Source organism: Zingiber officinale, chromosome 6B, assembly GCF_018446385.1.
Source record: "Zingiber officinale cultivar Zhangliang chromosome 6B, Zo_v1.1, whole genome shotgun sequence".
Lineage (NCBI taxonomy): Eukaryota > Viridiplantae > Streptophyta > Magnoliopsida > Zingiberales > Zingiberaceae > Zingiber > Zingiber officinale.
Window position 1 is genome coordinate 38,775,505 of NC_055996.1, and position 5,851 is coordinate 38,781,355.

General features: G+C 41.2%; 1 non-coding gene across 1 annotated transcript; it reads right to left on the reverse strand.

Annotated features, from left to right (window-relative positions):
• Positions 1-325: 325 nt before the first annotated feature.
• On the reverse strand, positions 326-431 carry LOC121993427. The gene has a single exon (XR_006115272.1). It is a non-coding gene; the product is annotated as a small nucleolar RNA R71 (small nucleolar RNA).
• Positions 432-5,851: the final 5,420 nt, after the last annotated feature.

Sequence of the window (5,851 nt, forward strand, 5' to 3'; positions counted from 1 at the left end):
GTTCGATCTTGCATCAATCGACCACCAATTGAAGCTAACAACTTTGAAATCAAGCCTGCAGTAATTCACATGGTTCAGTAGAATCAATTTGGAGGAGGACTGCACGATGATCCAAACCACCACTTAGAGCTTTTCTACGAGATCTGCGACACCATGAAAGTGAACGGAGTCCCTCCTGAATCAGTAAGGTTATTGCTCTTCGAATTCTCCCTGAAAGACAGAGCCAAGTAGTATCTAAATTCCCTTCCAGCAAATATCATTACATCCTGGGAGCAGTGTGAGCAGAAATTCCTGGACAAATTCTATCCACCAAGCAAAACTGCTCATATGAGGAATCTGATTGCAAGCTTCAAACAGGTAGACTGATAAACATTATTTGAAGCCTGGAATAGATTCAAAAGTATGATGAGACAGTTCCCCCATCATAGCGTTGAGAAATGGTTGGTTTTACACACCTTCTATAATGGAAACAACTATCACATGAAGGTATCCCTCGAGTCTGCAGCAAGAGGAGCACTGATGAACAAGAGACTTGATGAAGCTGAAGAGATCATAGAGAATGTGGCACAGAATCACCATCAGTGGACATCAGGAAGATCTGGTGGTTCATTCTTAGGAAATCCAATAAAAGCGTCAGGAAAATTCAACATAGATGCAGTCACTCTCATGTATGCAAAGGTAGATGCTCTGACCAAGAAGTTTGAGGCCATGGGGAACAACAACAACATGGCCAATGCGATAGTTTGTGTTTGTGAAACTTGCGGAAGTACGGATCATGCTCAAGATACTTGCCCCCTAGGGCCAATACAAGCACAGATAAACCAACTTGAGCAGTGTGATGTGATAGTCAACTACAACCAAAGACAAAATAATCTATACTCCAATACATACAATCCAAGTTGAAGGAATCACCCAAACTTCTCATATCGGAACAATCAAGACCAAGGGCCTGCAAAACAAAGCTATCAACCTGGACAACAGAGCTACTCACCTGGGCAGCAGGGCTACTCATCTGGACAACAGACTTTTCAACAACTACCTTCACAATTGTCCACAATTGAAAAAATGCTTGAAGAAGCTCTCTCAGAGAAAAAAGAGATGAAGAATGAGATCAAGCTGTTAATTTAAAGAATGGAAAATTCTGAGAAGCATCAAAAGATGCAAGACAACCCAGACAGCCCAATCCATCTCAAGAGCACAGGGAACATTTCCAGGGAAGCTAGATATAAACCTAGTGGAACACTACAATCGCATCGAGCTGAGGAGCCGACGAACTTTGGGAGACCCCCAAATCATTACTCAGAAGGGACCTGACTCAGATGAAGAACCCTCTCCCCTAATGCCCAATCAGACCCAGAATAGGGATGGAGAGGAGGTTACTAAGAAAGTGGAAGAAACTCTTCAAGTTCCCCCATACAGTCAGACGATTCCTTTCCCTTAAAAACTGATAACCTCACAGAAGGATGAAGAGTTCAACCGATTCCTGAAGAAGATCAAGGAAATTTTCATAGAAGTACCACTGGTAGATGCACTGCACCAAATGTCGAAGTTTGCAAAGTTCTTGAAGGGCATTTTATCTAACAGGAGGCAGAAGGGCGATTTTGAGAGTGTAGCATTAACAGAGAATTGCAGCACTCTACTTATGGCAAATACTCCACCAAAAGTTTTTCCATACTGTGTAAAATTGGTTCTGAACTCATACCAAGAGCTTTCTACGACTTGGGGACAGCGTTACCCTACTTCCGTACTCTTTATGTAAGAAGATGGGCCTCCAGAACATTAAACTGACTACTATGGCACTGCAATTAGCTGACCATTCTTGTAGATACCCAATGGGAATAATGGAAGACATGCCAGTAGAAGTGGGTGGATGTATCGTTCCCACAAATTTCATTATCTTGGATATAGAGGAATACCCCAAGATGTCGATTATCCTTGGAAGACCATTCCTTACCACAGCTGGAGCCATCATTGATGTGAAAAGTCACAGGTTATTTTTGGAGATTGGCAAAGAAAAGATTGAATTTAATTTATCTGATTCCTCCATCTGCAACCCCTCTTCTCAGGGAAACTCTAGCAAGATCAACTTACACCAAATTGAGGATTGCAGTTTCCATGAGAGTTCCCCTCTAGCGAGCAATAAGAAATACATTTGTCCTGCACGAGCCAAACTAAAGGTGCAGACTGGAGCATTAACCCTAGGAGGAGAGTTGTACTTCCACGAGTTTAGTCCATATTAACTAAAACGGGGTTGAACTAAAGACCTAAAACAAGTGCTTCTTGGGAGGCAACCCAAGGGTTTTTCTTTCATTCTAGTTCGTTGTTCTAGTTTTGGTGAGTTTAGTTGAGTATTTTTATTATTTCTTTAGTTTTGGGTATTCATTTTCAGGATGTGCAGAGCCTTCACAAACTGGCGGTGAGCGTTTCATCGGCGTGGAGGCGTCAGAGGAACCGAAAGAGCGAAAGCCGAGTCACCGTGAGCCTAAAGGAGTCAGCCGTGTGATCCCACGAGGTCGTGCAAAGCTAGCAGAAGGATGAAGGCCACGGTCCGTGCAACCTTTCACGGTCATGTGGCCTATGTAGAGAGAAGGACACAGGTCGTGCCACTCGGCACGGCCGTGCGTGACTGCCAGAGAAGGAGATGACTCGGGCCGTGCCAATTGGCACGGCCGTGAGACATGTTCAGAGAAGAGGGAGGACTGACTCATGCCAATTGGCACGGCCGTCCAACCTTGGCCGAGGGGAGAAAAGAGGAGGTCGTGCCAATCGGCACGGCCGTGCAGAATCCAACCTAACCCGACCGTGTCTATAAGACACGATCGTGCCCCTACTCATGTGCACTGCTTACTCCCCCCAAAACCCTAATTTCCACCTCCTTCTCTCCCAAAAATCCTTCTCTTCCCCACTACACCTCATCAAACCCTAATTCCCACCTCTAGAGCTCACTTTTGCTTAGATCTACATCTAGATCTAACACTTCTTCAAGCCACAAATCCAAAAAGAGAGAAGAAACTTCCCTATTTTTATTTCCTTCTCCTTCTCTTCCATTCTCATGACCCATCTCCATAAGAAATTCCTTAAAACCTTGCACCATGTCGCAGATCTTGAAGAGACTTCATCGAGGAAGTAGTGGATCTGGTGAAGGAGATACACCGGGAGGTGACAAAGGCAAAGGAAAAAAGGGTGGCATGCGACGAAGGTAATGAAAACGAGTTCAATATTATTTTTAGAAATCATGAACAAAAAACTAGATTTGATATCCTTGTGGCTAAAAAAATTACATGCACTAAATATATGGATCCCATTACTTTGGACAAGCTAGGAATTAAGGATGATGTAGATTGGATGATTAGTTCTTTAGATTGGAATGATATTATGTACGCTCATGCACCGACTTACCCCCGCCTAGTCCTTGAAATTTTTAGCTCGATTGATGTTAAATTTTCTTCTGAGGATGACTACGTAGGGGTCATAACTTTTAGGATGATGAATAAAGAAGTTTGGTGGACTTTTAGTGATTTCAATAATTATTTTGGTTTACCCATTGGTGGTGCCCGTGGATTTGATGATGAAATAAGATGGAATGAATTTTTGACGTCGATAACCGGATCAAAAGACCCTTATGAACCCTTTAGAGCCAAGACATCCCGTATGCAAAACCCGACCTTTAGATACCTTTACCGAGTGATGAGCAAAATGATCTTTGGTCGAGGAGAGATTGATAGGGTGGTTAGAAAGATAGAACTCGATTCTCATTGGGTGATGTTGAATAAAGTTGATTTGATTCCGGATTTCATTTCTTGCAAACTTTGTTGAGGGCAGCTAAGGCATCTTCGGGGATGATAGTGTTTGGTGGATTGATCACCCAAATAACATTCAATCTAGGTTGTGAGCTTGATGGATTAGAGGTGATTCATGGTAATGAAAAGATCAATATCGATTCTTGTCTTGCTATAAGGATGATTTGTCAGGATGAGAATGAGTTTGCTTTCCCTAGGACCAATGGTTTTCCATTACCCTTTCCTTGCCCCGAGCGCACTTCAGTTCGCGACCCCGCGAATTGGGTGATTACTAATTTACACCCCGAGACTATACCCTCCATTATAGAAGAAACCGAGTACCACCAAGAGTCCTCATCATCAGGATTCCCGCAGTCTCTCGGACATTCGGAACCTCCTAGGCACTCTTTTGCATATGGCATGAGATCCTCTATGTTTGATTTTTATTACTTCCGTGCCTCTTTAGACTCCCTTCATGAGAAGCAAAATACCCAACAACAATTGTTGGAGGGTCGCTTCAAGTTATCTGACGACCAGTTTAGGGAGGTACAGGATCATTTTCAGTTCACTAGAGACTTCTATAGTCAGGTGACAGAGTTTGTTCAGGACTATGACGTTGACCATAAAAGAATGAGAAATTTTATGGATGATATGGATATCACTAAACAACAAGTAGATGCCCTTTATCAATATCATCAACACTTTGGCCATCTTCCAAGTATGCCTAGATTTCCCCCTGACACACATCGGGGATCCCCTTATCCCCCCTGCCACCGTATTGATTTCATCGGGACGATGAAAATTCTAAGTCTGGGGGGGGGGGGTGTTGTGTCTATCTGCACAACCTGAGTCGAGTCAAGTTTTCTTTTCTTTTTGCATTTTTTTTTACTTTGCATATTTTATTTTTGATCTATTTTGTTTATTTGTATTTTTCTAGTTTCATATTTTTATTTGCATCTCATTTTCACTTTGCTTTGTTTATTCACATTTCTAGTTTTGAGGCATATTTGAGAACATCAAACCTTCTACTTTTTCTGCTACTTGTCCAATAGCAAAATGACTAGCATTTTCTTAGTTTATGTGTGTCAAAATAGTATGAGTATGTTTGGTGTATCTCCTTTCTCTATCTCTAGTAGCATCAAATAAGCTATGTATTGTATGAAGTTTGGTATAAGTTTTGGCCTAACCTTAAGGATCTTAGTTACACTACACTTAAGTACTTGAGCTTGAATAATAGAAATACTTTTGGAATAGTTATGATTTATCTAAATTGTTTAGTACTTTTGTTCCCATGGTGATTTCTTATTTACATTTTGGTTACTGGATGACCTCAGATCATGGAAGCTCATTTGGAAAAATATAAATCCCACCCAACATATGCATCCCGCATGTGTGATTAGTGGTACACTATAGCATAAAAAAAAAAGGGATAAAAAAATAGTTATCGTGAGTGGAAACCAACAATTCATCCCTTTGAGATTGAGTTAGGTTAATAGGGAAATGAATGTTATGTTTCTCTTGATTCCAAGAAGTATCCTTTGAGACTTTGTATAATTTAAGAAAAACGAACAAAGTGTGTGGCATGTAAGTCCCTATCACCGGGAACATTAGGAACTCAATTGTATGAAGACTTAACTAGGACAAAGAATTGAAACTTGAAGAGTTTGAGCAACTTATTGCACCGAGCACAAAGAACTTATGCTTAGGCCATACTTAGGTAACTCCACAATCATGCTTGTCAATGAAACTAGTTGATAGAGTTAGGCGAATGCACTAGGGATTATGAAACTCTGTCATGCGCTCATGAACATAGTTTATAGCCTTTTGCTTGAAGATAAGCAAAGGTTATAGTCTGGGGGTGTGATGTGCGTAAATATTATGATAGTTTATGCATGTTTTTAAGCACATTCACTTGCTTTATAAGTACATATTCTTTGTATGATCGCCTCTTTTATGATGTACTCATCATATATACTCTTTTGTACAGATATCTGCTCATTATTTGATTTTATGTTGACAGGGACAACTTTCGGAGCGAAAACAGCGTTTGTCGACACACTGGAGCAAGCCAG